Raw genomic sequence first — 21,944 nt, forward strand, 5'->3', positions numbered from 1 at the left:
AGGTAACATTGTGCAGTGTTACATTAATTTCAAATAATGAAATTTGGACCTGACTGGCTTGTTGCACATTCTGATTCTGCTACTTTTTTTTTTTTTTTTTTTTTGAGATAGAGTCTCGCACTGTCACACAGGCTGGAGTACAATGGCATGGTCTCGGCTCACTGAAACTGCCTCCCAGGTTCAAGCAATTCTCCTGCCTCAGCCTCTGGAGTAGCTGGGACTACAGGCTCATGCCAGCAAGCCTGGCTAACTTTTGTATTTTTAGTAGAGATGGGATTTCACTATGTTGGCCAGGCTGGTCTCGAACTCCTGACCTTGTGATCCACCTGCCTTGGCCTCCCAAAGTGCTGGGATTACAGGTGTGAGCCACCATGCCTGGCCTGATTCTGCTACTTTCTTGTTATATGACCTTGCATAAGTTACTCGACATGTTTGTACTCAATTTACACATCTGTAAAATAAAACAGCTATATCTCGTACCTCCTAGAATTTTTATGAATATTATAATTTTAAACTTGATCAATATTTAGATTATTACTTTGCTGTTATGAATCACTTTAAATTTGTTATTAAATAACAAAATAAAGCAGATAGCTATTATTTCACTGAATTCTAAGTTCCACGAGAGTGACTTACCACATTTATTTTGCTATATCTCCTGAATTAAAAAATTAAATCATGGCACTTTCAAGACAATAAATACTTGTTGAATAATAATAGTAATTATTACACATCTTATTTTGGGCTCTAATTATTGTAACTCTTCGGACAGAGGCATGCATAAACGTTACAAGTGTGGCCAGAATGATACTCTACCTAAATTGTCTACATTTACAAGCCTTGTTTTTTGAGTGTGTTGTATGAGAAAGTTAAAAAGTCATGGCCTCTCATTACACTAAATTCATTTTTTATTTTACTGACATTTGGTAAACCATGGCACCTACATAAATATGTAGAATTCAGTGAAATAATAGCTATCTGCTTTATTTTGTTATTTAATAACAAATGTAAAGTGATTCATAACAGCAAAGTAATAATCTAAATATTTACACCTGTACACGTCCATAAGTTGGTTTAAAAAGTTACCCAACAATGAATAGATAATTTTAAAATAACAATATCAGGTTCATGTGTTTACTTACTTGTGACCAATTATTTAAAATTTTCTATCTTGTCATCTTATAACAAATGATCATTGATCCTAGGAAACAGTTTCAAAATTGGGGCTTTGAATAAAGACCATTTATGACGAGTCCAGAGTGTGAACTTTACACAGAATAATGCTTATGTGGCATCTTTTATTTGTGGTAAGAAATGATTTAATTTTTTTTAATCCTTGAATCCCCACTGCTCTAAATTACTTCTGATTATGTAGAGAGTTGAGCTAGTGGAGGAAGAGGCACATAAATTGATGGGATCCTTTCCTCCACTTGAGTACAACATAGCTTCAAGATCGAGGATGTGATAGGAACCATGGCCAAACAACACTTACAAACTTTTACAATCAAACTAATCCCTCTTAGCAAGGGGAGAAAATATAAAACATGAACTGCTGCTTGACAGAGAGAGCCTGGACTAGGAGGTGAACAGGCCCTAAAGACTTGTTCCATTGATTCAGTTACTTTCAGAATTTGAGAAATAAGGGTATTGACCTCAGGAAAAAGGGCTCTGGTCTCCTTCCCACTTTATATTTTAGTTTAAATGGAGAAGTTCATATTAAGGAAATGCTTTGGAAAACAGATAAAGATGGTTAAGCCTCTAAGAGTAACTCTATGTGTTTTTCTCACCAATATGTCCTCTGTTCTAGTGCGGTTTTTGACACCTAATTGGGGAATTGGTAATAATTTGTTGTATGTCTCAAGTCTTTCTTATGAAGATATCCTAGACTTTAGATATTCAACAAATAAATAAATTGATTGACCAATTATTTATAGTTTGCTTCCTTGTCGTAGAATCCTCTCTCTACTGATCTTTTTATTTCTCAGAATCCTTCTAAGAGTTTAGATGAAAGTGTGTTGATGACTTTCTATCCCTAAATATTTCAGTGTGTATTATTAAAAATAAGGGCACTCTCCAATATAACCATTACAGAAATTAGAAAATTTAACATTACTAATGGTAAATATAACACATTGTCTAACCCACAGTCAATATTCAAATTCTGTAATTGTCTTAATAATATTCTTTTCTTTCTTTTTTCTTTTTTTTTTTTTTTTTTGAGACAGAGTCTCATTCTGTCACCCAGGATGGAGTGACATCCAGTCAGCCATGGCACGCTGAGGCTCACTGCAGCCTCAAACTCCTGGGCTCAAGCCATCCTCCCACCTCAGTCTTCCAAGTAGCTGGAACTACAGGCACATGCCAGCACACCTAGCTGGTTTTTGCAGTTTTTGGAGACATGAGGTTTCACCATGTTCCCCAGGATGGTCTGGAACTCCTGGGCTCAAGCATTCAACCCATCTTGGCCTCCCAAAGTGCTAAGATTACAGGCACGACCCACCACGCCTGGCCAAAAATAGTTTTAATAAGATCCAGTCCAGAATCACACATTGCATTTAGTTTCATGAGACATTAGACTCACGTAGTCTTGAGCAGTTTCTCAGTCTTTGTCTTTCTGGGCCTTGGCATTTTGGGAGATTGGTCAATTATTTTTGTATAAGGCACTTCGATTTGAGTTTGTCTGATGTTTCTTCATGATATGATTCAAATTATGCAGTTTCTGGAAAGAGGACAGGAATACCACAAATGCGATGTGGTGTCCTTCTCGGTATGTTATTTCAGGAGGCACTTGAATTTGGTTTGCTATTGCTGATGACTTTAGTTGTAGTTGCTTGATAAATGTCCTGTCCACTCGGTTTCTCAACTAGAGTTTCCAGTTTCCTCTTTGTATGTATTTGTGAGGGGATACTAGAGACTATGAGCAGAGACTGTGAGGAGATGCTCTGAGACTAGGCAAATATCCTCTTCTTCACTAAACTTCAAACTACTGGTTTTAGTATATTCACTGATGATTTTCTAACTCTATCACTGTTTCCCAGATTATTGATTATAAGCAGAGTTTTAAAGAGATATTTTCAAGATAGTTTCAACTATGTATAACGAAAATTTTAAAAAGCCATATTAAAGATAAGTGGATGCATAGATTAAAACTACAGAGATGAGAAAAATGAACATCTTTTTAACTCTGGGGGACTTTTTCTTTCCAGCATTGAGATTCTTTCTCTTTAGCCACGGCACAAAACTATGATTGAGACTGGTTAGCCCTTGATTCATTGTGTAAGTGTGAGTAAATCACTAAATCACATTGAACTTGATTTATTTCTCCTTAGAAACATTATTATTATTAACAATATGCAATATTATATAATAGGTATTATAATCTTATACATTATTAATATATAATATTGCTGTATAACAATAATGTCATTATTATGTATAATAATATTGGGTCTGCCTTTACTTCCCAAGAATGAGTAAAAAAATAATCATTATTGTGATGGATATTTGAAGTCTCTGATGAAAGGTAATTTATCAAACCCAGATCAAATTATTAGTTCTTATCATGTCTACAAATATTCTTCCTGTTTCTGAGGGCACTATGTCTCCCAAACTTTATTCTATATGAGAAACCACTGCCAACTCCCATGACCTGATTTTTGGAACATGTAACAGCTCTTGCCAAAGCAGTCTGACACAAATGAAGCGTCCTCTAGCCTCAAGTCTTCCTTATTCACACTTTCTCTTTAAAAACATTTCTGATGGATGCCCAAGGCATCTATTTCACAATCTTAATTTCAATTTGCCTCACTCTTAGGTGGGACTCTCTCCTGCTGATTTTGCAAAAGTTCAACTTTTTCTATTTGCAACTACCTAGATTGGAAATGGTGAGAGACTGAGACAGTGTAACTGGCAAAGTGACTCCCCACTGGGAATAACTCAGCTCAGCCTCCCGGTTCTAAGGAAGGCTCACCAGCAACACGGGGAGCAGACACGTCATCTGCAAGTGGGGATTCTCTTCGCTGATTTCTCTTTTGAGAAGATACATAGAGCATAGGTACAGACCAGTGTGGAGCTGTCCTGGAACACCCTTGGAGTGTAACGGGAGAAATAGCCATGCTGCAAAGTACTTTCTAAGACAGTCCTTTAGCCCCACAGACTTAACGTGTGAGACCAGCTTGTTTCTGATCATCCTTTGTAAAACACACAAGAGGAGTGACACATTGTCATTCTCTCACCTGGATATAAACCCACATCATTTACTCAAACTAGATTGATCCTCTTAACACCTCTGCAATGAAGATTGCCTGCTCTCAATTGCAGAACAATTCTTGCAGTTGGTTTCTGGTCTCAGCAGGAAGCATATAAGAAGCTTCATGGCTAAGCCAGAAATTGTCTTATATGCTCTGGCAGCTCATTGGTATGATGTAACTGAATGGCCTGGTTTGATTCTGGTTTGCTTGTATTTACCTGGGTTCCCTGACTCCCTCCCAAGTCCAGGCCTTGTTGCTGTAACTATAGATGCACTCTATCTCAATGAACTTTATTTGTCTCAACTTTTCCTTGGCAATCTGAGCTCTGGCTTCTCATGCTTATTTGTTGTGGCCAATAGTCCCAGTGCAGCAGGAGTGGGAATGCATCATATGTTGAAAGAAAGTGGAAATTGAAGCATTGAAGCCACTCTGATTCCTGTTTGGGTGACTGCCACATCCCTTTCCACCAAAGAGCTCATTGGACATCTCTGGGATATTCAGCCACTCCTGTAAAACAGGCATGTTGTGAATCAAAATAGAATATTTTGCTACTTTGACATAGCTAATACCAGTGGTCTACAGAACTAGCTGATGACTTAAATAAATTAGTTCCTTCCATTTCTAATTTAATTCTGTGAAAAATTCAAACTGAGGTAGTGACATCATATCTTAGCCTAAGAAGAGATTTTTCACCTGAGAAAAATTATGCCTAAGGATTGGATAACTCATTCCAAAATGAAACAGACCATCTGGACTTAAAGTTTTGGTTTTCTGTGCCTTAGTTTTACCTTTTAATAACTTTAAAAACTGAAGAATAAGAAAGAAAAGAAAAAAATCCTTGGGAAAAATGTACTTGGTTTTAATATCATTACTATCAGTATTACCACTGCAATTAAATCCTGTACTCAGTGATATGAATATGTCACTTAACCTTGTTTGTCCTTGACTCAGAAGACTTGGAAGATACAGTGAAACGCCTTTAGTGTTTTTCTAAAGACAAAATTTGCATTCTTTTTCTTTAGGAATGTCTACATTTCCCAGTAGTACTTTGAATTTGACTATATGCACAGATGTGGTTGATGTTGATTTTGAGTGTGTGTAAGCTACATACTAGGCTATGTACATATCATAAAATCAAACATGGCACGACAGGGCTTTAGGAATTGGCCCAAGGGCTTCAGCCAGAAAATGATCTCAAGTCTTCTTTGACATTTAATACTATATATTTAATATATTTTCTTGAATTTTGATCACAGTTGAAATTCTCTGAAAGTCTGAATTAGTTATCTTTGATCTTTTTAGTTCAATAGATTAAAAGTCTCAAAGCATTTCTTGTAACAATATAGTTTTTAAAAAGCTTTCTAAAAGTAAAGATTAATGGTGTTTTTCATGATAATAAATGCATTTTAACTGCCAAAACCGAAGCTCAAGAGTGCAATATAAAGTTGTGCACAATTTTAGGAAGATTTGGGTGTTCTTAGGAGTTGAGGATCAACTGCCCAATTTTAATGACCAATTTTATTTGGCCAATCTTCAGGAAAAAAAAAAGGGTTTTAGAGCCTTTTCTTGCAATCTTTTTCCTGCTTCTCCAATCATCAGATAACACACATACACGCAGACATACAGACATACACACCCACAAATCAATAAGGAGTCAATGAGAGGTTGTCTTTTCACAACGTGACTGCATGTAACATTTTGAAAAATTTTCAAACTGGACTCAATGCAGTTGAATGCTTGAAGTGTTCAGAGAGATTTAAAGATGTGTACTCCTTCCTGTCATCCCCACATGGTTTAATGGGTGAGGTGAGAGATCGCCTCAAGATTATTTCCAAGCCAAGAACAGAAAAGATGAAGAAAAGCAAAATCAAACAAAAATGTTAGGTCTTTTATATGCTAGAGCTTTTGTATATTAGTGATCTAGCATAGCAGGGAGATCCTTTTAAAAAGGAACACACAGGACATTTACTTATATCTATCTATGCATTTATGGATATATACATATAAAGATGATTTGTCTGTCCTAGCTGAAAATGCAATCATTTTATTCTAATTGCGGATCTTGTTGCACAATCTCTCTACATTTAATTTGCTGTTAAGATATATACTATGGCAACCAAAATGCCCGTCAATGATAGACTGGATAAAGAAAATGTGGCACATATACACCATGGAATACTATGCAGCCATAAAAAAGAATGAGTTCATGTCCAGGGACATGTATGAAGCTGGAAACCATCATTCTCAGCAAACTGACACAGGAACAGAAATCTGAACACCGCATGTTCTTATTCATAAGTGGGAGTTGAACAATGAGAACACATGGAAAGAGGGAGGGCCTGTGCCACACACCTGGGCCTGTCAGGGGGTAGGGGCTAGGGGAGGGACAGCATTAGGAGAAATACCTAATGTAGATTACTGCATGATGAGTACGGTAAACCACCATGGCCCGAGTATACCTATGTAACAAATCTGCACATTCTGCACATGTATCCCAGAACTTAAAGTATAATAAAAATTATAATAAAATAAAGTATAATGAAAATTATATATATACATCTATATATAGAGATAGCTATATAGATAGATAGATAAATATAAGTGCATTCTCCAGAAGGCAATTGCTTCTCCCCAAAACATGTTCTACTTCTTTTAAAGCCTCTGGTAAAACTTTTATCTAAGCCATCAGATTTAGCAATTTGTAACTGATCTAATCTCTCCACAAAATCCTTGCTTACTGAAATTGCATCCAACAGTTTCTCACTATAAACCTTTCAGCTCACATAAAACTGAATGACAACCTATGTCTTTCCTCTATTTTATTTTCATAGTCTCATGCTGTTTTTCTTTTAACCCCTCCAAAGAGATAAGCTTAATCAGAAATCACAAATCATTTCAGCAATTACCAGGTATGGCATTATGAAACAGATAATCAGTTAGAGTTAACATAATAAACACAAAGAACCGCAATATCGGCCATCATCAGATGGAATTTAAGTAATTACAGCATTCTTTTTCATTAATCCTCCAATAGAATATAAGGGTTTCTAAAGGTTTATAGGTGAGTGCCATTATCTGAAAGAGGCTTTCTTTTTATTCCTTTATTATTTAATGCATTCACTCATTCATCAAACATTGATTATTATCTAAGCACCAAATATTATGTAAGTAGAGAGGATATAATGTTGAACAAAAATAGGCACATGATTTATAATTGTTTAATTTAAACATAAAATTGTCTCAATAATTAACTATGAGGCTTAATGACAGATGTCTATCACATAAACCTTTTCTGAATAGGCAATTATATTTGGGAAAAAATCTTCTTCTTGTCTCCTCTATTTATTACTGAGTTGTCAAGCATTGTGTTTGATGCAAATTAGGTGCTCAACTAATACATATTTAATGATGAAATTTATGTTTATATTAATATAAAATCTTTGATCTTTTAGATTTTGAAATTCCACTTATTACAGTTTCTTGAGTCTCATATTGGGCTTGTAATAAAGGTCTTTATTTCATTGTAAACCCAAATTCTGGCCAGTACCTAAACTACTTCTTCACAATAAATACGTCATTATTTCTTGGGCTGCCTAAGTTATATGGATTTTATTATATCTGGATTCTCCATAAATCCCCGCAAATGCCTAACCTAATGGGCAGAAGATATGGCAATTGTGAAATTGGGACCTGAGAATCCAGGTGATTCCTAGTAAATAATATTAATCCCATGAAACTAGGAAATCTTGCTTAATTTAGATGTTATTTGAAGTCTTGTCATACCCTAAAACAATTGGGTTTAAATGCTGGAAAATGAGAGATCAATGTGAGAAGATGAGTAGGTACTCTCCAATTTTTTGTGTCCCATAGTACTTTGCAGAAAAGGCATTTTATGGCAATCTACGGAACAAGTAGTTGATTGACAGGTTGAATCAATTATTTTTTCCTGGGAAAGTAAAGAGGAGTACTGAAAAGTGTAAAATCAGTTCTATGTTGAGATTTCCAGATGTGATTTGCAATGTCGTAACTTTAACATGTGACAAGAGAAGATGAGTCTATCTTAGATAGAATCAATATATGATGATTCCCTCCTTTTCTCCTGTTTGACTCAGCTGCAAGAAAACTTGTAGTTCTCCAAGCATGACGAGGCTGGCTTACTTCTGTGCCCCTTTAGTTTTTCCCTGAAGTTGCAGTTCTTTCAGAGCCCTACTTAAGGTAGGATGGATGCCTCCCAGTGGATGGTACATAATGGATAGGTGCAGAGACTTGGTCTCTGTCTCTCTTGCCCTGAAGTTCAAGTTTTTCTGAATTAACCTAAGTCCTCAGAATACCACTTACTCCTCTGGTTACTGCTCTAGGATTCTGGCCTGGTTACTTCTTAACTAATCTTATGGCTCTATGATGCTTCTGAAGAACATTTATGCCGTTATCCTCAGCAACCTAACACAGGAACAGAAAACCAAACACTGTATGTTCTCACAAGTGGGAGCTGAACAATGAGAACACATCAGGGAGGGAAACAACACACATTGGGGCCTGTTGGGGTGCAGGGGGAGGGAGAGCATTAGGATGAATAGCTGATGCATGCTGGGCTTTGTACCTGGGTGATGGGTTGATAGGGGAGGCAAACCACCAGGGCACACGTTTCCTTATGTAACAAACCTGCACTTCTATCCCAGAAATTAAAATTAAAATTAAATTAAATTAAAAAATTATCTAGTATCCTTTTTAGTTTTCAGTAGGAAGGTTATTGTAAATAACCTAATCTGACTTATTTACAGAAACAGAAGGTGGAATTATCACTAATGTTTTTTTAATTAATGGATTTCTTTTGGATTGTACCATTCTACAACAGCCAGCATGATAATGACCACAAGATACTCTAAGTACAAAAATGCTGCCTTAGAATGGGCTCATGTTCTAAAATTCCTATATCCTCACCTTTTACAAAATGCCCAATAAACTATAGATCTGCAAATTTTCTTTCTATATTTATGGATAATTCCATATATGGAATATGCGAAGATGTTGGGATATAACATTTACACGGTTTTGAATCTTTTATTACCAGTGTTCTGCCTTTTCTGTGAGGTACTAAAAGATTTTGGACAAACGAACCTCCATGATATCAGGTAGATTTTGAGTGTTTAAAGCAAAATCTTCTTTAAATGCTTCCTTCCTCATTCTTTCCATATTTTATGGTACTATTTTTCATTCTGAATTAGCAGCATCTTTGAATTATTCTCATTTCACCAAAGTCATCTGTTATAATGTTATTATTACTTGATAAAGTACAATGTCATTTAATTAACTCCTCATCTCCTGGAAAAATTTTATGTGATCCCATGTATTTATTCAACCCATACTTAGTGGATGCCTAGTATATGCCAGGCACAATGTTAGACATTGAGAAGTAGATTAGTTGCAGAAAAATTGTTGCACAGTTGTTCTATTTCTACTGTCTCCATTAGAGAATCTTTTTCATTATTTTTGAAAGAACTTTGCAGTGGAATAGCTAATGTGTTATCTTCGGCATGATTTCCTTTTCATGACACTCCCTAATCATTTCCCAATATTGGTAATGTGAGGACATGTGAGTCAATTGTCTTTGAATTCATTTTTAAATGATTCATGGAGATAATCATCTCAACAGGAAAATATGAAGCACTTATATTTTATTTCTTCATATTAGAGGCCCCTTAAGAATACCTCTACTTAAATAAAATGCACCAGTGTTAATGTTTTCTGGAACATATTTAATCCAGTAGTAGTTTAGTTGACTTATCTCTCATCTCTATGAAATTCAACGTTTTTTCTTATTCTTTAGGACAAAACTTTTACTTGAATACATTATTTCAGGTGTATCAGTTGAAATACAAATAGAGCTGTTGCTATATATGACATTTATAGCATCAAAAATGAGATCCAGTTCTGCGTATGTTGAAAAAACTGATTTGAAAATCAATAGGTTTAGTTGAATATATGGGGACATAATAGGGTCTTGAATGTAGCTATAGTGCTCTACTCCATATTATCTTATAATTCTGAAGTTACACATCCTTCTCAAGATGTAAGAACAATGTAGTATGTACTGAATATTTATATGAGAGCACACTAACTTTGTATGTTCTTTAAAGTCTACTCTTGGAATTTCTTTCTACATTGAAATTTAAGGCTTGATTAGTGCATAGAAAGTATACATCTAGGAACATTATGCTTATTTCTACCAAATATAAAGTTTCATTATTTTTTGAAATAAAGAATTACTTATTTTAAACTCTTGGAGAAATGGGATGAGCAAAATTTTAAAAGTGATCATTATTCTTGAAACTTCCTATGTTAACCCAAATTTAGAACTAAGAAATATACACTTTAATAGCTTATCCCCGTAAGAAATTTCTCTACAAATTATAGTTTGCATCTCATAAGATCATGACATTAAGCTTGAAACTTAACAATTCGACATCATTTTTCATACTTAAAACACCTTGGAAAAGCATTAACTAATTAATCAAATTAGATAACAATTCTGTTATGAACTGAACATTATATTGAATCATTTGCTGCAGAATATCAAGATGGCATATGTACGGATGTCACTTTTGAAGTAATGATTATAGCCATGTGCAGTAAAGTATTTATTACCTTATCTAATTAATACACATTTTGGCATGTCAGGGTTTGTGGGTAATTATAGTTTTCTATTGCGGTAATAATTTGTATGATTTATGAAGCCTATGAAACAACAATGTGAGCCAAAAAGCTGTCTGGAATAATTACAGTTAGGCAGCGTGATCAACAGGTATGCCCAGCCAAGAGAACACAGCCCTGGGGATAAGATCCTCAAACAAACAGAAGCGACTGGAGCTGTTCACTTCTCAGCCTGCTTTTTCTCACCTGAAAAAAAATGGCCCACCCACCGTTCTCAGCTGTGTTAACAAAGCACTGATTGCTTAAGTCTAGGTGGTTATTTTCCAAAGGTTCGTGTGCTAATGTGGAGGACTTCATCAAAAAAAAAAAAAAATGATGGATCATGTAAATTTTCAGTTATTTCAAGGAAGACTGAATGTCGACACATTTAATTTGTTTAAGAATGGCAATCCCTTCTGTGGCTACCAAAAACTCTTACCTAGAATCTGAATTTATTCTACTCCAGTTGGTGATAGAACACTCTTCGCCGTGCCATGCTGACCATTCCAACAGGCTCTGAGTCTGGCTTCCTTACGGAAGCAAGATACCTATAGTCATTGTCCTAGTGGAATGTAGAATAAAGTTTGTCTCACAAGAATTTTGCTCATGTAAAGGAACTGACTATCCAGAAACTTAAGAGTTGTTTATATAATTATAATTATATAAATGTCCACATTTATATAATAAATTTCAGGAAGTTGGTGAGTTGTGGGAGATTTACAGGTTATTCTTTATTGGACATTGGTTTTGCTTTGCTGAGTCTACTTTGACCTTCCCATCAGTCATTTTGTTTTGCTTCATATGAATATCCTCAAGGTATGTAATGTTTTAATTGGCTTTCAGCACATACACTGAAGCAGAAGATCCTATCTCACGGAAAGAAGCAGCTGTAAATTTCTGTGAACTGTTCTCAATATGAGGGGAGTTCTTAAATTAGTTTGATCTTTCTCAGAAAGACTAACACATCTATATCTTGCAGGAGTATATTGAATTTTTAGTTATCAACTCCAGGTAGAGCCAGGTTCTTACTGTCTTTTTATACTGGAAGACTAAAAGATAACATCAAATAATACTGACCATTGAAAGCAGTGTCATAGGATACTCCACTTTAAAATTAATGCTATATTGTAGAGTCAGCAATCCGTAGACTGATAGCCACTTTTGTATAAGTTGGAAAGTTACACTACATAAGAAGGGCAACAGCTCCACAAGTGGTCTGGAATGGAAATCAGGAATTTCTCTTGACACATAACTAAGCAGTCGCCTTTACTGACCCCAAATTTATCAAGGACTCATTTTATGGTGAGTCAAGGCAAAGAGAGGAACAGATGAGATAGATCAAGGATGCGAATTGGGGCCTAGAGAATCTGTAACACATGCCAATCTCAACCCTCGGTGACAAATTGTCTTTGAACCGTCAAGCCTTCTCTCACAATGGGTTAATCATCATCTAAAATGAAAATCCCTCTCTTTGACTTGCAAAATATTTGTTAGAGGAAAAAAGGTGGAATAAACACACACACACACACACACACACACACACACACACACAAACATAGTGAAGAAAATTTTTTTCATTCCAAGCAAGAAGCTACTTTTGGTAGAAAATGTGTCATTTTGGGGAGAAGTAAAACATTAGAGAAGGATATCCTTACTATTTGAATCCTAAAGTTACATTTAGGCTTTTTCTATTTTACTAGGCACAGAAAAAGTTCAGGTCAAATGGTACTTCTAGGAGGAAACAACGTTTGTGCTTTTAAATGTTTTAAGTAGAATTTTAGAGACAGATATTTGAGTAATTAAATCCATTCTGCCCCTGGGCTTAGCATGCAGGCAACATCCAAAATACCCATTCCCTTGCCTCCTCCTGTTTGTTCTAACACGGCAGCTTGTCCCCTTCTCCCACCCACAGAGGCAGACACACATGCTTCCTGTAGCTTCCTGTAAATGACAATGGCCCCAGTAGGTTAAAACCCCTCCAAGAAAACAAACAAACAAAAAAGGTAAAATAAAGTTCAGAAATCCAAAGGTCAAAGAGTAGACTGAAACCAAAAGCTATGTCAGGATATTAAGGGGAGGTAAAAACAGGGTGAAAACATACTGCTAATCTCCATGATTACAACTTCATTTTACAGTTTGCTGCTCATCATGGATGAGGACAAACAGTTTGGTGAAACTGAGGTTGGAATTATATATGTGTAGCATGGAGGCATATATGCATATATATGCGCACACACACATATAAACAAATATGCTGTTGCACATTTAATCTTGTATGAGCTTTTATGTATAGCTTATGAATAAAAACTAAGATTATGTATTAAAAACATTTTATATTTTCTACAGTTTTTGCTGTCATTTCCAGGCATCACTCATGTCTTTTCCTTTTTTGGTAACTATAAGCTTATTGATTAACTTCTATTTCTTTAATATTTGCCACTTACCAAAATTGATGCTGTTATTCAAAGGATGTATTTTATGAAAATTTCAATTAAGGCTATGTATGTATAGTAATTTGCTTTTTCAAATTATGGGTGTCCTTACAAAATTGATTTATTAACCATATACCTTATTTTATTTTAAAGTTTAACCATATGCTTTAAAATAAAATAAGGTGTATGGTTAATAAATACAGTTTATTTATTTATTTATTTATTTTTGAGACAGGGTCTCACTTTGTCACCCAGGCTGGAGTGCAGTGGTACAATCTTGAATCACCGCAACCTTGGCCTAATGGGCTCAAGTGAGCCTCCCAGCTCAGCCCCCTGAGTAGCTGAGACTACAGGCACATCCCACCAAATCCCAGTAATTTCTTCTGTATTTTTTGTAGAGATGGGGTTTCCCCATGTTGCCCAGGCTGGTCTCAAACTCCTGGGTTCAAGCGATCAGCCCACCTGAGCCTCCCAAAGTGCTGCGATTACAGGTATGATATTTATCATAGACTTTAAAAATATTAAAGTCACTGCTATTAAAAATATGAAGCTGTTAATGTTATTTCCCAGAATCATTTACACGTGGACAAGTCGCGTTCACCTTGTCCAGTTATTTTTTTCCACCACTAGTTTCTTGTTTAATTGCATTATCTGGTAATGTCGTTATATGAATGTACTCTTGCCAAAGGCGCTAACAAAGCTGAAAATGAACACGGTTTATACCTGGTGGCTGTAGTCAACAGGCTCTGTGTTCTTCATTAAACGGTGACCAAACTGGAGGTGTTACTGGGAATTATACTGCCTCTTCTTTCCAGGAACTGTCTTCTTTCACCTCAAGAGGCAAAGGCTCTGTTTCATTTTGTTTTGCTCTCAATAGCTTCTCTGACAGGGAATAAAAACACTAAAATCTTGTGTATCTTTAGGCATTTTTTTTTTCAATTTTCCAGAAAATTATTCTCTGAAGAGTAGTTTCCTTGCTTTGAAGAGGCAACTCTTTCGATGTTAACTCTTTTCATTACTCACTTTTTGGCAGTGACCCCCCCTAAAACAAGAAAAAAGATGAAGATGAACAACCTGAACTGGACTCCTGCCAAGTTCGCAAATCGATTTTGCAAGTGAGATAATGATGCATCGCCAGAAGCATTGTAGACTATTGACCTTAGCGTTTCTTTATTTTTTATATTTTGATACAGGGTCTTGCTCTGTCACCCAGGTGGAGTGCAGTGATGCAATCATAGCTCACCTCAGCCTCCCAAGCCCAAGTGATCCTCCCACCTCAGTCTCCCGTGTAGCTGGGACCACAGGTGCCACCACTACACCCTGCTTAATATCTTTTTAAATTTTTTTTTTTTGTACAGATAGAGTCTCACCATATTGCCTAGGCTGATAGAGCATTTTTTAATTTTATATTTTCTATCAGTTGGGGACGGCGATGAGGTCTGATTTGATTCTTTCTGAATTTCAGTAGCTTTATCATCTACATGTGTCTTCACAGTGTGTTTTTAGAGTTTGCTTTAAAATTCTTCTTGAGGTATGTTTTCTACCTCCTGACCGTAGAAGTGAAACAGCTAGATTGCAAGTCATTAAATGTATCCAATAATTTTGATTCTTTAAAGCTCTTACTCAATTTTACTCTATGTACTGCAATTAAATTCATCTGATAATCCTCATACATTGCTGATTTACCAAATTAAATAAATGATCTCACTGAGATGTGTTATATTTGTTTGCTGCCAAATTCATGCAGAGTGCTTCTATATCATTTAATATTGAAGGGTGCTTCAACATGGATGGTAAAGTGGATAATCATGGTGATCGGACAATTCAAAGGTATTAAAACACCTGTTCCACAATAATTTGAATCTGTTCCATCAAACTTTTGTTTGGGAATTTAAAACTACTTAATTATATGGTTAAATAAAATACATTTTTATCTTTCTTTAGTGTATGATAGACTAAGTAATATTAGAAGTTGGGTACAGTAAATCTTGGAAAAACACCATTTAAAGTAAAATATAGTAAGATTTTAAAATGTTAAGATTTTAAAATGTTAAGATTTTAAACAATGGTCCAACCACATTAGAAAGCAGCTTAGAAATTTCTTAAACAGACTTACAGTCTATACTAGCCCCGTAAGTCCTAGATATTTACTCAAAAGAAATGAAAGTATATTTCTAAACAAAGACTTGTGCATAAATATTCATGGAAGTTTTATTTGTAATAGCTAAAACTGGAAACAAACTAATTGTCCATCAACAGATGATGCACAAATAGTTGAATACTGTTTAGTGATAAAAAGAATGAATTATTATTATATACAACACTGAAGAATCTCAAAATGATTATATTGAGTGAAAGAAAATGCAAACTAATTTGTAATGATGGGAAGCAGATCAGTGGTTGCCTGGGGGTGGGGTAGGAAGTAGTGGGAAGAGAGTTTACAAAGGGGCAGGAGGAAATTTTGGGGTGATAAGTACATTCAATTACATAATTTTGGTGATAGTTATATGGATGTATACATATTTCAAAACATCTAATTGTATGCTTTACACATTGACAGCTTTTTGCATGTTAATTTTACTTCAATAAAGTTAGTTTTAAAAGGTAAACAATGGGTTTCTACCTAAAGGAAATAATTATATAAAAAAGATACCTGCACTTAGACATGTATTGCAGCACAATTCACAATAGCAAAGATGCAGAATCAACCTAAGTGTCCATTAACAGGTGATTGGATAAAGAAAATGTAAATACACACCACAGAATAATTTTAGCCATGAAAAAGAATGAAATGATGTCTTTTGCAGCAACATGGATGGAACCATAGGCCATTATCTTAAGTAAAATAACTCAGAAACAGAAAGTCAAACACTCCGTATTCTCACTTATCAGTGAGAGCTAAATAATGCATACACATGGACACAGAGAGTGGAATTATAGACATAGAAGACTCAGATGAGTGGGAGAGTAGGAGCAGTATGAGGGATAACTGCAAAACAGGTGTTGCATATGTTATTCGAGTGATGGTTACACTAGATGCCCCGACTTCACCAGCAATATATCCATGTAACAAAACTGCACTTGCACCCCTAAACTTATACAGATTTTATAAGGTAAACAGAAAGAACACTATATACCACCTATATCCTTGTATCAATAAGCAAGTTTGGGAGAAATTGAGATGAGAAGACCCATCATGACTGTGAAACGGGAGAGTTGATGCCTTCTTTAATGCCAAAATTGTCTGAAGATTTCTCATTGCAACCCCTCCTTCATCACGGCAAAGGGTACGGGGAGGGCAAAGGCACTCAAATTCTGAGAAATACTCTTTTAGGGGAACACAGGGATAAGATCTAAAATTCCACTTGTGTTGATCTTGTAGGTTCAACCATTCACTTATTCACTCATTCATGCAACCAAGTGTTTGTCAGGTGCCAACGGTGGGCCAAATATTGTATTCTCATTAGGGCTAGAAATGAAATGAAAACAGATGCCTTCCTCATGGCGCTTATGTTATAGATAAGGGAGAAAGATATTATCAAGTACTCAAATAAATTCATGGGTACAACTGTACCAAAAGTTTTTCAGGAGAGCTTCAGCATGATGTGAACGCCTATATTTAGTGATTTTACCTAGTTAGGAAGAACTCAGAACCAGTCAGGATGGGGAGCTCAGGAAGCATCAGTTATATTTTTATATAAAATGCATGTACTGAATCTTATACATGATATACAATATAACATAGCATATTATTATTACTTAGCATCATTGTCTGCTTAAATACAGAAAATCAAATGCAGAGAGATAGAGGAAACTAACATTTGTATCTGGCAATGTAGCCTGATATGGTTTGGCCATGTCCCTACTCAAATCTCACCTTAAATTGTAATAATCCCCACATGTCAAGGGTGGGGCCAGGTGGAGATAATTGAACCATGGGGACACTTTCCTCTGTACTGTTCTTGTGGTAGTGAATAAGTGTCATGAGATCTGATGGTTTTATAAATGGGAGTTCCCCTACACAAGTTCTTTCCTGCCTGCTGCCATATAAGATGTAACTTTGCTTCTCATTCACCTTTTGCCATGATTGTGAGGCCCCTCTAGCCATGTGGAACTATGAGTCCATAGTTCTTTTATAAATTATGCAGTCTCAGGTACGTCTTTATCAGTAGCATGAGGACAGACTAATACATAGTCTATTAGTTATGAGTGGACTTTGAAGCAAGTCTCTCTCTCTGTGTGTGCTTTCTTCTGTTTTGTTTCATTTTGTTTTGCTTTTTTGAGACAGGGTCTGACTCTGTCACCCAGACTGGGGTGCAGTGGCATGATCATGGCTCACTGCAGCCTCAACCTCCTGGGGTCAAGCAATTATCCCACCTCAGCCTCCCAAGTAGCTAGGACTACAAAACTGTGCCACCACTCCTGGCTAGCTTTTGTGCTTTTTGTAGAGACAGGGTTTCGCCATGTTGCCCAGGCTGGTCTTGAACTCCTGGGCTCAAGCAACCTGCCTGCCTTGGTCTCCCAAAGTGCTGGGATTACAAGTATGAGCCAATGAGCCTGACTGAACCCAGTTTCTTTGTGTTTAATTTCCAGATCTGCAGTTTGTTAGTTATGGACCTTAGGAGAATCTCATTACTCTGTTAAGTCTTAGTTACTTCATGTGTAAAAGAATAATAGAATGAATAAGGTCTTAGGGATTAAATAAGAGAATGCATAGTAACATTGAATAGACACTAGTCATTATTATTACTACTATGATAAAGATAATTTGTTATTTGTTCCCATGACATGTTTCATGCTTGCTCTAGTCACGGACTCAGGCATATACAAAAATTAAAGAATAAAACAAAACAAAAAATTGCCATGACTGAGGCTGTTGGCAGTTGCATCTCAAGCAGTAGTTTGTAGTTTTAGAAAAGGAACAGACATCCATAAATAATGTGAAGGAGAAGTCTGAATTCAGTTGTTGTGGTGGAAGACAAAGGTTGCAGGACAAGTCAATCATGCAATTTCTTGACCCTATTGTTATCTTGTGTGTGGGAAGAGGTATTTCTCATGGGACAGTCGTAAGAGTGATATGGTTTCCAAGTCACCATAAATGCCCGAGAATATGTCCTCAATCCACATGTTTATAGATAAAAGGAATTAAGTGCAATACTGATAGGATGGAGAAAATAAGAAATTTACTTTTTATCTAGGCTGTCATGTATTATTTCTTCCTTCATAGCCTGGATTATGTTTCCTAATATTGACAACGTTTTTCTATGTCTCATGTTCATTCATTTATTCCTTCATTCACCAAGTATTTTAAGGGCCTATTATGCACGAGGCCCTATTCTAGAAGCTGGTCTATATGGAGAGTATCTTCTCATAAGGTATTGTATGATTGACTATGCTCTAATATAGATTTTGGAGACCAGTTAATCATTTAATTTCAATTTTACATAAACATTTATTCTAACTCTATTCTCTTCCAGACACTATGTTCAGGGTGCAAAAGAACTAGACAAGATTGTCTTGAGCCTTGTGGAGATAATTTAGTGAGAAAGCCACATTGGACAGGCAATGACAAGTGTGATGAATGCGCCACAGTTGCAAGGACAGGATGCTGTGGGAATGTACAGCCGGAGGAGTTCCCTGATCTTTGAGGTCAGAAATATGCTCACTGGTGAAGGGAATTTACTCTGAGAAATGGCTTTAAAAATGAAACCAATGCTTGAACAATAGCTAGCTCCATACCTGACTCACACTGAATACTTTCCGATCGTGTTCCCCTTGCTTCCGTTGCCTGTAATGTTTGCGAACATTATTTTCTACAGTAAGAGATCTCAGGTTGCTTTCGATGGTGAGCACAACATCATATTCACCGTCCTGTTTTATTCCTTATAGCATCTGGTTCCATATAAGTTTATTCTTATTACTGTTTAATAACGGTGATGATAGCAAAGGTGGAATAACTCATACTCCAAAGTGTTGATCAAGGATCTCAGTGAATAAGTGAGAAACGCTGTATTTAATTAGAGTTATTTTTCCAAGTAATTTTGAATATATGATCTTTCCTTTTATGGCTTATTATGTAAATGTTTAAACCTATGGTAGAATATGTACATGTTTATACACATACACACACACATATATATGCATATATATATGTGTGTGTGTGTATATATATATATATGCGTACAATTCATGGCAATTTTTTTCTTTTTTTGAGACAGAGCCTTGCTCTATCTCCCAGGCTGGAACGAGGTAGTGTGATCTCAGCTCACTGCAACCTCCGCCTCCTGGGTTGAAGTGATGCTCATGCCTTAGCCTCCCGAGTAGCTGAGATTACAGGCGCCTGCCACCATATGTAAAGAATGCTGAATCAGATTATTTCAACTACATCAATAAATAATATTTAATTACTGTTATTATCCTTTGTGCCTATGAGAATTTTTTATCTTTGAATAACTAAAATACTTGCAAATCAAGCAAGGGTTTTGCTTATTCCAGAAACACCTTGAAATTGCATCACTCCTCTTCTTGTTATTGTAGAAATTTTTACTTTTAAATATTAAAGAAAAATCTATTTTTCCCTAGATGGCATTGTTTTATGTACCTTATAGCAAGAGTTAATATTTCTCTAAAGAAATGACAGGTCACACTTCATAACGAAAACCAATTTTTAAAAAATTCTTGATGTGTTGTAGTTTTAAAAGGAATATTTAAAACCAAGTATTATAAGAAATTCAAAATAGAGTTTGCATACGGATAGGCTAAGATACAAATTTAAGAATAATAACATATTTACTAAATCTATTACTATCACTAGGCATTGTTGTAGGATTTTTCCATCTATTAATATGTATAATCCTCACTGCAACCTTATAAATGCTGACCCATTTTACTTGTGAGGAACTTGAGTTCTGATTGGTTATGAAACTTACTCCAGGTAATACAACTAGTAAATAAAGGCACCGAGATTTCAACCTCTCAGTCTGGCTCCAGAGCCCATGCTCTTAATCTGTCTGCAAAAAAAAAAATGTAACCTTAAAGCTTTCATTTCTCTAATAGGTAGGAGCCACTGCTATGGTGAGGTTCAAGGAATTTATTCCTAAGCAGGCAACAAGAACAGGGACTATCCCGTACAAATAGGAGATGACAGCTCCTTTAAACATGATCTACTAAAGTCTCAGGGGTATTTTTAGATGGGACCCAGTGGGTTCACACCGATGGGTTAGATTTTTAAAATTACAATGCATTTTGTTTAGAAGAGGGATTAAAGCATTTGCCAAAATGATTTGTGTTGACAAAATGGCTTAGTACTTTTGGCAGATTTATTTTGGAGAATGGAATAAATTAAGGTGTCTAGCAAAAGATGTGCTACAGCCACTGAAACAATTTCAAGTATTTCAGAAACTCTATTTTTATTCACTTTCAAAATGTGCTTAGCTGAACTGCCAGGCCCTGTTACATTTCCATTTCTAAGCAATTAATTAAAATCCCAAATCAGTTTTTTCTTGATCATGCCAGCAGGAGTCGGTTACCATGGAAATAGGAAGATCAGTAGTATTTGGAAAAGAGAGGGAAAAAATGGCTTGCGTTGGTCTTTTATTGCAGAAACATAAGTGACGGTCTAGAGTAGCTTGTTGGCGCAGCCATGGGAAGCTCTGCCCCCAACAGCAAGTGTGGCAGCAACAATTGGAAATTACTGACAGTCCTGAAGATTACATTTTGCCCCCTAGGGATATCATTGGGCCAGTTGAAAAAATCATTAACTCGGCTTTTTCATGTCTTCTATCTATAGGTTAAACCCCCAAATGTAATTGATTACAGAGTATTCTGTTGTGGCTAAGCAGGATTTCAAATCAATAATTGGTTATATTTTGCAAAGAGCCATCAAAAAACATTTACGATTTTTTTTTCTTATGTCGAGCCAATATGCTTTAGCTATAAAGCCCATTTCCAGACAATAGTGCAAACTAAGAATGACCATGATTGAAGCCATACTTATTTACACTTTAAAAAATGAAAGCTTATAGGATATCTTCATCTTGCTAATTCAGTAGTGTTACCCTACAGACAGTACTTTAAGAAGGAAAGTGTAATAAATACTAACATGCCTATATTAAAACAAATGACGATTGTACTGAAAAAAATAGAAACCTTGTTAAAGACATGATTATAATGATATAGGTGAAAATGATAATAACGTCTAACATTTGTTAAGGTTTCTATGCCAGGCATGCTCCTGATGTTTTGAAAGTATAAACTCGGTGTTTCTCAACACCATGAGGAATACCCTAATATGCATAGATGCTGTGATTGTTTTGACTTGTTGAAAGTTTTCTGTGAGGATAGATTCTGTGCTTTCATGTGTCGCTCATTAAGTTGTCTGTGAAAGAAGATGAGTAACAGCGTTGCACTATGCATAAGGTTATTCAGGTCCTACACAAAAACTTCTGTGTGAATTAGCCAGTGCTTTACTGAAAATCAATGTGAAAACATCCAGATATTAGGAAGAAAGAGGAAGCAAATTAGGACTTCATGTATCACTCCAGCATGAAACTCCAATGGGGAAATTAGTCTA

The sequence above is a fragment of the Macaca mulatta genome, chromosome 9 (assembly GCF_049350105.2).
Source record: "Macaca mulatta isolate MMU2019108-1 chromosome 9, T2T-MMU8v2.0, whole genome shotgun sequence".
Lineage (NCBI taxonomy): Eukaryota > Metazoa > Chordata > Mammalia > Primates > Cercopithecidae > Macaca > Macaca mulatta.